The 12,345-nt window shown below is 40.7% G+C and overlaps 1 protein-coding gene across 2 annotated transcripts in view; it reads left to right on the top strand.

The window, feature by feature from the left end:
* LOC109037847 (uncharacterized) overlaps nucleotides 1-12,345 on the top strand; it is a 49,552-nt gene that overhangs the window by 18,837 nt on the left and 18,370 nt on the right. The window lies entirely within an intron of this gene.

Below are 12,345 nucleotides of genomic sequence, written 5' to 3'. Positions count from 1 at the left end.
GATTTTCCATCAATTTCTGCGGAAAAATTACGTATCTTTTTCTACTATCAGCCTACGATACCTTCAAATTTTTGAAATTTTAAATCTATTTCGACGCATTTTGAAAGTTCAAACTCTCGCCTTTTTGTATTTTCTGTCTCCCCTTTTCTTCATTTTTTCCCACCTTTTTTGCTTTCGGAAGGGGCTCGAGCCCCCCAAATCCCCCCTCTGGCTACATGCCTGAGCACATCCCATCCTTCCCACACGTCTCTAGTTCCTTTTAGCATGAATACGTCCCCACTTCCTATGAGAATTTGAAAACTTTCAAGATACAGGAAAATATCCCGGAATTTCCCTGACTTTGGCAACTTTGAAAACTTGATGAAACACGAAGCGATACCGAATAATAGTAGAGTGCACACAATAACTTAGTCTCCTGCTAAAATGAAGACGAGGATCCTCCGCCGAGCGCCGCTCATTTCGGGGGCTAAAGGGCAGACCAAAACACCAGTCCAGCTGAAATTTGCATAAAACGCGGAAAAGCCCGCGGGAAATCAGAGGTCGCGCCTGCTTTTTCCGGGTCGCTTCGAAGAAAATCTTGGCGGGGGGAAGATTGTTCCAAGCATATTGTTGATTATTCTTCCGAGCCAGAACTTCGGCACTTGAGCCCTATGCAAAATGGCGAGGGCACAAAAATGTCAGGCGCAACCAACCCTCCGAGCGGTGGGTCGAGTCAATGGGAGAGGTCGGACAAAATTTGGAAACTTTAAACGCTTATAACTCCGCTGATACAAAGTTCTGAGGTTCTGAAAGTGCTTTCATTGGGCTCCTCGAGAAAGACGTTGTTCCATTCCCCATTAGATTTGGCCCCCTATCAAATATTATCCATCTTTTCAGGGGTGATACAGTAGCATGCGAGACTTTCAAATATGAAGGTCATTTTGACTTACACCCCCCCCCCCCCCAGAAAGGGGAGGTGGGGAGTCAAAGGCAAAACCTTTAACTAACTTCTTTTTCTTGTGCTAACTTATTCAGTGCAGTTTGGTGTGTGTCTTGATTATTTTCATTTTTTCGAGTTTGTGTGTTTTCGTTCTCACTGATTCAAATGTGGTTTAATAATTTTAACATCCGCCGCCGCGCCGCGCTGACCGCACTGTGTTTGGCGCTATACTTGGAGTATTCCTAAAGTATTTTAGGCACTGTGCGTTTTCACGCCGACCGCTGCTGACCGCAATGTGTTTGACGCAATGCGTGAGGTATTTATGCAGCCTTGTAGGCGCTATGCGTTTCACTCTGACCGCACTGTATTTGACGCAATGCGTGAAGTATTCATGCAATCTTGTAGGCGCCATGCGTTTCATGCCGAGTGCTGCTGACCGCATTGCGTTTGACGCAGTGCGTGAAGTATTCATGTAGTCTTGTAGGCGCTAATATGTGTTAAATGTCAACCGCCGCACTGAGGGCTTCTCCTTTTAATCTCAAGTCCTCGTCATCATTGCTCTCTACGCCGCGCCGCTCCAGGCCAAATTGTGTGTTTGGTGTCTCTCTTAATCCGACTAATTAATGGTGCTGTCTCTTGCATCATTGAAAGACGACAAAATTAGAAATTACTATACTCTCAGGAAATACGAGACTTAGTCGCCTTTTCTCGTTTGTTATTATTTTTTTTTTCTGAATCCGATTTTTTTTTACACCTACATTTAAAGAAAATTGAAAAATTTGCCGCCCCCTGAATTTGTCGCCATGGGCCGCGGCCCATATGGCCACCCTCTAAATCTGGCCCTGTCATTTGATTGCAGTTTTAGACCATTTGCTTTACAATATCTCACAATTTTGTGGAGAAAATTTGAGCGTAGATCCAAAAACTAATTTTTGCCGTTGAAAAATTAATTTCCTTATTAATTCTTTCAACGCGACTTGAAGGGAAACGATTTTTTCTGGCTGTTACATAAGTTCCGTCAAAAAATTCCTTCGCGCCATTTTGATCCTGTAAGCTCCAGATGATCATATCATGAAAGGGAAGAAAAGAAAGCTCCGTCCGTCAAATTTCAGGGAGATTCTTTGTCAGAATAAAAACAATAATTGTAAGGTATAAATAAAAAAATCGAGAATAAGGTGGATATGGGATAGGCGCACTTGGACAACCACGAAGTAAAAGTAAGGGGGAAAGGTTAAAGTTTGATTCTCTCCTAAAACTCAACATAAAAAAATAAATCTCACTCCCAATATGTCACTCTCAGTCCAGTGGCGTGGCGTGCTTTGCGATATATCGATTGTTAGGTCATTTAAACCTATGGAAAAGAATCGATAATCAGGTTGTTCGCAGCGAACACCTTAATGATCGATTCTTTAATAAGGGTTTAAATGGCAAAATAATCGATATATCGCAAAGCACGCCACGCCACTGTCTCAGTCTCCATCGAGCAGCTGCCGCTGAGTTTAACCTTTATATTTATTAACAGTCAATTTTGACTGTCTAACTGTCCAACTGTTAAACAAAAATTTTGCCTCAGTTTAGAACTGATACTGATGGCGGGAAGAAATATACGTATTGTAGACGTCAAAATGCTCTTGGATCAATTTTTCAATAATGAGCGATGATTACGTCGCATTATCTGTAGAGATCATCATGAACGGTGTCCTTGATTTCTTTTGAACGAAAATGGTTTTTAAAAATTTCCCAGAGTTTTGGCTCTCTTTGAGAGGCTTCATTGGTAGATCCAGCAAATTGGCAACATTGTTACTCTCCATTTAAACCTATGGAAATATATCGATTCTTGGAAGGGCAGGGTTCTCCGACAAGAATCGATTATTTAACATGGGTTTAAATGGTGGGAATCCGGTGTCGCCAAAAAGAAGTATCTTGGATCCAAAGTCCAGACTCTTAAAAAATTAAACAATAAAAAATAATTTTGATTGGATCGGATTTTTGCTTGAATCCATAGGAAATCCGCTTTAAATGAGAGGCTTTACTCGCGATTCAAACAAATATTCGATCGAATCAAGAGTATTTTTTCTTATCGAATTTTTCAAGAGTCTAGACTCCGGATCCAGGAATCTTTTTTTACTTTCTCGCTACCCTAGTTTCCAGTGTACTCCAAAATCCCAGAATATATTGTTGCTAAATTGAGAAATACCTACTTTCATAATTGCCTCATAGCGTGTGTGAGTGTCAGTGGAGGATCGAAGTAGCCGGTAATAACATGTTTTTACTTCTATAACTAATTACTACGTTGGAAAATTACACTGCACAAATTTCTTATCGCTCTCTCAAGCATAGGTCATGAGGAGGTGAGGTACACGTAAAACGTTTTACTTGATAGCCGAGTTATCTTTGAAGAATGGTGCGAAAATGATACCGTCTAGCGGCATGACGTCAGAACCCGGGGATTCCGTCGATGCAATTTCACGTCATCGCTCGTCATGGCTCATGACGTATGACGTCAGATGTATGACGACACTCACTGATACGTAATCAAGTGTTCGTCTTTGTTGCGTTTCTTAGAAAGGATGATACATACTGATAGGCTAAAAGCAGGTATTATTATGACTACGGGCTATGTCTTGTGGCCGCTACGCGACCCGACCGACCCCAAAAGGCGCACTGAAAAAAAAAAAACAGATTGGATCTAGAGTCCAGACTCTTGAAACCGTTGACAAGAAAAAATACTCTTGATTCAATCGGATTTGTGCTTGAATCAAAACGAAATCCGCTTAAATTAAGAGGCTTGGTTCTTGATTTGAGCTACATTCTGATTGAATCAAGAAGTACTTTTTTTTGTCGATGTTTTTAAGAGTCTGGACTCTAAATCCAATGTGTTTTTTTTTCCAGTGCGCTTGCGCCTTAAAGAGCCCCTTCATGAGAAATATTTCATAAATTTAAAAAAAAATCGGCCTCGCCCCGCCGTTGTTACATCGGGGAAAAAATGGATTGCTGATTTAACATTCAATTGTTGAGTATATTTACAAAAGTAGAAAGCTAATTTAACTTCTGGGGTGGTTGAATTAGCAATTTTCTTATTGGAAAATCTAAATTCAAACACGCCGGACACTTTTTTTAACTGCAATATTTTTAAATCAGCATTTTCATTTTTTCCCTGCTGTTCGTAGCCGCTAAAAACATGAAAATCGGTCCATTCCTTTACTACTCTAGAAGGAACTTTAGCACCAATTTTAAAAATTGTGGCAGGTTTCGGTCAACCGCCCTATTTCCTTAAAATCGGCGCCCTCCGCCATTTCCGATCAGAACTCCCTGAAAAGAGGAGAATAAAAACCTCTGAAGCACGCTTAGGGACTCGAGTGTAAAATTAGCCACACTGAAAAATTCATGGTTGAAATACCCAAGGGAAATTTGTAAGTTGCGGATCCTTGAGCGAAAATTTAAGCTGGTTGACCGTATTTGGGGCATGAGTGGATCCAGACACTTCAAAAAAACCTAGACCATACGTTGAACTAGATCAACAAATGATTATTAGTTATTAACATTATTTGACTCGGTTAAAGAAACAATGAAGACGCTTTTGAGAGGCGCTGTCAGCGGAATGTTCGAATTTGAGGAAAGGGAACCATCAAAACCTCGCTCAGAAGTTTATTCTTGACAGTCCACAGGGGACAGGGCTCTGAAGCGAGGACGCAAAACTCATTAAAACCAAAAAACAGAAAATTTACTCTAACCTGCAATTATTCACCCAAAAAAATTGGCTGTATATAGCTGTTATTTTCACTTCCTAACATCAATCTGCAGCCAAAATGCGGCGAGAATCATCAGGAATGGTCAACCAGAATAGATTTTTGCGCTGAATCTGAAAACAACCATAATAAATTGCTGATTTAACAATTAAATTCTTAAAGAATATGTCCGACATGGTCCAAATATACATTTTACAATAGCGAAAGCTAATTTAACCCTCTATGACATGAATTAATTTTGGATCCCAGATTCTAGGGGACACTGATCTATTTTATGGCTTGCATAAGAAAATTAGAGTACCACATTTCTTTTCAAAATTTTAAAGTCAGGGGAATCAATTTTTCAAAATAAGAAGAAAAATAATGAACTTCTGCAAAATCATGGCACACGGGAAAGGTTCAATTTTTAAAAACCCCGAAAATACGGTTGTTACGAATTCGTGACGCTGTTATAGAGGGTTAACCACGCGGGTGATTAAAGTAGCATTTTGTCATTGTAAAATCTACACTGAAACACCTCGGACATTTCTTTTAACCGCAATATTGTTAATTCAGGAATTTAATTTTTTCCCTTAAAAATTGAAGTTTTGTGTCTAAACCTGGAAGTCTTTTAATTGTTTGTTTCTTCTTGTGAAAAATCGATGTCAAATATGAGGCAAAATACTGAGATCAGCTTATTTTAAAAGGTTAGGGGAGGAAGGAGGATAAACTCTTCGGGGCTGAGACAAGCCAGCAGGTATACAACTTTTCCTCCCCAATAAACTCCAGTGGCGTGGCGTGCTTTGCGATATATCGATTGATCTGCCATTTAAACCTATGGAAAAGTATCGATATACAGGGTGTTCGCAGCGAACACCTTAATAATCGATTCCTTACCATAGGTTTAAATGGAATAACAATCGATACATCGCAATTCACGCCACGCCACTGATAAACTCATCGACGCAACCCTGAGTGGTCCAGAAACTCCTTCTTGGAAAAACAATTTATTCTGTCTCGATCTGAGGTATAATGGCCTTTAAACACCAATAACCTCAAATCGCTATACGCCCGACTTTGCCAAGTATCACGAAGCGGGGAGTTGCTCGTTTGTCCAGCCTGTTAAGTGTAAGACAAAAGTTACGTCCTCCAGGGCCGGATTAAGGGGGAGGCCACATGGGCCGCGGCCCATGGCGGCAAAATTAGGGGCGGCAAATTTTGCAAATTTTTTAAATGCAGGTACAAAAAAATCGGATCCAGAAAAAAATTACAAACAAGAAAAGGTGACAAAATCTCTTATTTCCTGAGAGTTCATTAATTTCTGATTTTGTCGTATTTCGGTGATACAAAAGACTGCGCACCTTTAATTAGGTGAGTTAAGAGAGAAACCAAACACGTAATTTGGCCTGGAGCGGCGCAGCGCAAAGAGAAATGATGACGAGGACTTGAGATGAAAAGGAGAAGCCCTCGACGCGGCTGTCGGCATGTAACACATATTAGCGCCCACGAGACTGCATGAATACTTCACGCATTGCGTCAAACACAGTACGGTCAACAGCGGTCGGCGCGGCGTGAAACGCACAGTGCCTTCAAGACTACATGAATACTTCACGCATTGCGCCAAACACAGTGTGGTCAGCGCGGGCGGCACGACGGCGGAAATTACAATTATCAAACCACATTTATGTTTGTTCTTTCTTAATTTTTTAGTTCATTTCTTACAAATGAAAGGCCTTGTCCCCACAGAGATAGGTTTACGGAACTGAACTTTCGCGCGAAGTTCCGTGAACTTTTGCAGTAGTGTTGACAGGGCTTACGCAAAAAATGTGTCCAACACGAGTAAACGCGTCTTATGCACCCTTCTCCCTCCGGCACGTTCACTTGATGGTTTTTATTGATGTTTCAAACTGAATAAGCAGGCCGCGGCAAAATACAGGCGGCGCGGCCCATGGGCGGCAAGAAGGTAAATCCGGCCTTGGTCCTCACGGGAAAAACGGATTGCTGATTAATAATTAAATTTACAAAAACTCCGTATCGTGGCAAACGGTCGGCATTTTGGAAATATCAATACTCCTGGTGTGCTCTGTCGTGCTACGGAAGAGCGTCGTATGAAAATTCGAGAGTTGCCGGATTTCCCGGGATAAAAATTATATTTTTGTGGAAGTTTATGCCAATATTTCCTTGAAATTTTCAGATTTTTTAGAATTAAATTTCGAACAAAATTTAATCTAACAAATTGAAGAGAATTATTCACAATTTCCCCAGTCAATTCATTTAATATCGAAAGAAAAATTGCACCGCCTGAATGCTCATACGTTGTTCTTCCTTAGCACGGCACTGCTGTGCTTTCTTGATGATAATATTCCTTCCTTCTTTCGGCGACGATTCTATGAAACAGCCTATTCCATAAATGAATCAGTGAGAACAAAAATACATCAACTCGAAATGATGAAAATAGTCGAGAAGCATACAAATCTGCCCAGAGGATGAAAAAGAATGTCCAAGAAAAAGATTTTTGGTGCCGAAAGAAAAGTACTCAAGGACATTTGAAAGGTCTGCGTTGGAACCGATGCGCCATAACTTCAATAACCTTTATGGAGGTTGACTTGGTCTTTGAAGAAAATTTAGCATTTTTAATTGAGTTACCGGGTTGGTGCGTTTTGTTGTCACTGATATTGTGATAGGTCATCGTATCTAAATAACTGTTTCAATGCGTAATGGATCACATTTTTTTTTTATCTTTAATTGTTGCAAGCGATGAAAATAGGCACAATTTATTGTGAAGTGCATCTGCAGATGAATTTTTTCGACGTTAGATGATCGATTAACGTATGAACGCATCAGGAATATGAGTACCCTTACACGAAATAACAGTGCTTAAAAATAGGCATTACTCTATACAGATTACCTCATGAGGTCTTAAGGTTATAAAGATTACCTGGTCTTTATCTATATCTTGAATATGAGCCAGTAGCTATTCTTTGAAATGTTGGTGAGAACCTAATATAGACACACACTTGCAGTCAAATTTTTTTTTTTGTTTCGAAAAAAGTGGAGATCGATGATTTCCACGTGGTTTTGGGTCCAATTAAGCCTAATATCAAAGAAGGATGGATTTTGTATAATCCTCGGAAAATTACAGACAGAGATGATGGCATTCCACTCTATTCATCGATACTTGTTTCTTTTTAACATAAATTCTCACTACGGAGGGAAAATAATATTATTCAGAGCTAAATAATTTTCCCGTTTAGAGATAAGCTATGCTGCTTCAAATAGTGTCACTCAAAACGATACAATTTCGCTCCCAATGATTTTTTGTGCATTTTTTTAAAAAGAAATCCACGATCGCACAAATGCACCCTTCGTACCGGGTATTTCTGTTTTGCAGTAACAGGTATCCATGGCTGTAACTTGACATAATGTGTCTTTCTACTCTCAGAGGATGTTGTAAACCCTGTCCAATTCATTCACACCAATAAAATTCATACAATGCCGGATAGTAAAACATTTTCGGGGCACAGTTCTTGGAAAAACTGAATGAGGATTCGGAGGAAATATTCTGCATGCTTCGGTAGCCGGCACATCACAGGAGAAAAATAGCTATCAATTTTAAGTCACGAAGAGCATTTTATTTTGTGTCTATTCTTAATATGTCAAGCTTAGAAGAAACGTGGAATTACTTCGAGTTAGAACTTCAACAATTCCGTTTAATTACTGATTGAGTTCCTTATTGAAAATGCCTTAGCATACGTAGCTGCAATAATTGCATAACTTCGGAAACGAAGGAGGATTCAGTACCCTCTCTAGCATCGACTGAGGTACCTATCGGTTAAATAAAATCATAGAGTACATAGAGTCGTAATGTAATTGGGAGAGCTGGCGCCACTTTTAAGCATTTTCCATGTCCCGAATTCCGAGACTCCTGTGTGACGCCGGGTCACTTTTTCGATACATAATCGATTGTTTGCGATACACGGGTACCCGGCCATCCGATGACAACAACAACAACAACAAAGGAGATAGGAATTACCACGTATTCCACACCGCCATTTTGGATCGAAAATGTATCGAAAAAGCGACCCGAACTCGGCGCACACCGGGCTCGGAATTCGTCGAGCAGAACATGGCGCCAGCTCTCCCATTTACATTACGACTCTATGCACTCTATGAATAAAATGCATCGTTAGATTCGCATGCAGAGAAGATTGCGGAGCATGTAGAGAAAATTGCGATGCTCCTCTGTGGTGCAAGTAAACTTCTCGAGCGAGAAAAATCAAATCCTCTGCAACTTCGAAAAGTCACGATAGTAAACTCTGTCGTAAGCGAGGGCTGCATTCATATTTTTCTGGAGACGGAAGAACAGCCACCTCACGCTGGAACTTTTGACTGATTTCCAGCTTTTGTCGGGTATTTTGCTCACGCTGATGAATAGGTATGTCGCAGGCGAATAGTAAAATCAGGCATTTTGTGAAATGCCTAGGCAAATAGTCAAATATTCTAACTTGGATTGAAATTCTGATTCTTTTCCTAATTTCAGACAAAATAATTCATTGCTCCTACAAGAAAAAATTTTCAATAAAAATTTGCACACACGATAGTAATTAAAACAATTTTTAGCTCCTGAAGCGACACTGATCTTGAAATTTTCAGCATCTTGCAAAATACAGAATTTTTGGAATTTCAACATTTAAAAATATGAGAAGCAATTGAAGAGGAAGAGACAAAAAGAGTTCGTAAGTTTGATGAGTTATTTTTTCAAAAATAGTGAAAAATCGTGAGCTCTTCGCAAAAAATTCACAAAATTTTGTAGACCATTAAAATTTGACTATCTGCCTAGGCATTTAACAAAATGCCTGATTTCACTATTTGCCTACGACAGGTACACCATTAATTAAAAAAAAATGGAACTCAGCATTGTGTGTTTGATTTCATACTTTTGTAGAATTGATTGGTGAAACCTCCGACTCATTTTGTTTTTGTTTCCGAGATATTTTCGATGAAAAATGAAACCCGTGTTATTTTCCACGAGGATCTCAGAGAGGAGGGCACCATGCAGGCAAATCAGCTAATTAGAGACGACTCTTAAAAGTAGGGGATGCTACTCGGCCCGCAATTGGAACCACATTTTGCAATAGGAACTACACTTTTTGGCTCAGTATAGAAAATAACGTGTATACCATTAGTTTCCTTAATGCATGTTAGTGAAATTAAAGTTCTTATATATACTTGCAAAATGAAGTCTTTGGGAAACTATCAAAACGTACAATCCGAAAACGTTGCAAAACCGTTGCTACAACGTTGATTTTGGCAGTGACGTTTTGCCGATGTTTTCGCCAGGACGAAACGGCCGGGGCGGATTAAGGGGGTGGCCACATGGGCCGCGGTCCATGGCGGCAAAAATATGCAATTTTTTAAAGTGTAGATATATATAAAAAAAAATCGGATTTATAAAAACAAAATTACAAACGAGAAAAGGCAACAAAATCTCTCATTTCCTGAGAGTATAGTAATTTCTAATTTTGTCGTCTCTTAGTGATACAAGAGACGGCACCTTCAATAAGTCGAGTTAAGAGAGAGACCAAACACGCAATTTGGCCTGGATTTGGACTTGGAGAGAAATGATAACGAGGACTTGAGATGTAACGGAGAAGCCCTCAGCGCGGCGGTCGGCATGTAACACATATTTGCGCCTACAAGACTGCACGAATACTTCACGCATTGCATCAAACACAGTGCGGTCATTGCGGTCAGCATGAAACGGATAGCGTCTACAAGACTGCGTGAATACTTCACGCATTGCGCCCAGCACGGTGCGGTTTGCGCGGCGCGGCGGCGGAAGTTAAAATCATTGAACCACATTTATGTTTGTTCTTTCATAATTTTTTCGTTCATTTCTCATGAATGGAGGGCCTTGTCCACACAGAGATAGGTTTACGGAACTTAACTTTCGCGCAAAGTTTCGTGAACTTTTGCTAGTAGTGTTGATAGGGCTTTCCCAAAAAATGTGTTCAACACGAGTAAATGCGTCTTATGCACCTCTCCCCCGCTGGCACGTTCATTTGATGAACGAGTTTCAAAACGAATGAGACGGGGGCGGCAAAATATAGGCGGCCCATGGGCGGCAAGTAGGTGAATCCGGCCCTGGTTTTCGCAGTAACTTTTCACCGGGCAGGATTGTTCTGTGCAAAATTTCTCTTCGCCCCCCCCCCCCCATCTCCGGAAACTGTCAAATAAACAATCCGGAAACGTTGCAAAACCGTTGCTACAACGTTGATTTTGGCGGTGACGCGTTTTTGCAATGCCCTACTAAGGAAGAATGCCGTACGAACCTTTGGCGTTGCCAAATTATCTTTGATAAAACACGAATTTCCTGGTAAATTTATGAATATTTTTCTTCCAATTTTTCAGATAATTTTGCTTTCCAATTCCTCCTAAAAGTCCTGAAATTTTAAAGAGAAAACATTCATAACTTTCCTAAAAAATGAACGTTTTATCGAGGGAAATTTGGCAACTATCGAATGTTCATACGGCGTTCTTCCTTAGTCAGGGCCGGATCTACCTACTTGCCGTCCATGGGCCGCCTGTATTTTGCCGCTCCCTTTTCATTCGTTTCGAAACATCAATAAAAATCATCAAGTGAACATGACAGAGGGGGAGGGGTGAACAAGACGCGGTTACCTACTCATGTTGGATACATTTTTTGCGAAAGTCCTAGTAAAATTTCACGGAACTTTGCGCGAAAGTTAAGTTCCGTAAACCTGTCTCTGTGTGGACAAGGTCCTCCATTTATAAGAAACGAACGAAAAAATTATGAAAGAACAAACATAAATGTGGTTGAATAATTTTAACTTATTCCGCCGCCGCTGCGCCTGCGCGCTGCGCCACGCTGATAGCACTGTGTTTGGCGCAATGCGTGAAGTATTCCTGCAGTCTTGTAGGCGCTATGCGTTTCACGCCAACCGCTCCTGACCGCACTGTGTTTGACGCAATGGGTGAAGTATTCATGCAGTCTTGTAGGCGCTAATATGTGTTACATGCCGATCGCCGCGCCGCGCCGAGGGCTTATCCTTTTCTTTTCAAGTCCTCGTCATCATTCCTCTTTGCGCTGAGCTCCAGGCCAAATTGCGTGTTTAGTTCCTCTCTTAACTCGACTAATTAAAGATGCGGTCTCTTGTATCACCGAAAAACGAAAAAATTCGAAATTACTATACTCTCAGGAAAGAGAGATTTTGTCCCCTTTTCTCAATGATAATTTTTTTTTCTGAATCCGATTTTTTTTATACCTACATTTTAAAAAATGCAAAAAATGCCCTGTCCTTAGCGCGGCAGCACGAATCAGAACTTTCCGCTTGGAGGAAACTTGGATTGTATTTTGCACTAAGCACGGCAGTTTTAACGGCGTTATATCGGCCACATTCTAGCGGGCGGGATTGTTTAGCGCAAATTTTTTTCGGCCCCCTTCCCTCCACCAATCTCCACCCTCCATCGCTCTTCCTCTGAGAGCCATCTCTATTATACCGAAGTAGAGGAAAGTCAAAAGTTCATCGGGATCGAGCTCTGAGCGCCTTTGTTAGCTAGTCACCTCTCGCCGAGAAACGGAAGGCGCACAGTGGATCGTGGCAATTAGAGAGGTCGGACAGTATATTTTTGACTGAACCTGCAAATTTTTACGTTCATTTCGTCAGATTTCAAACA

This window comes from Bemisia tabaci, chromosome 10, assembly GCF_918797505.1.
Source record: "Bemisia tabaci chromosome 10, PGI_BMITA_v3".
In the NCBI taxonomy this organism is placed as follows: domain Eukaryota; kingdom Metazoa; phylum Arthropoda; class Insecta; order Hemiptera; family Aleyrodidae; genus Bemisia; species Bemisia tabaci.
Note: the sequence above shows the minus strand (reverse complement) of the source record. Positions and strands in the feature narration are given on the sequence as shown.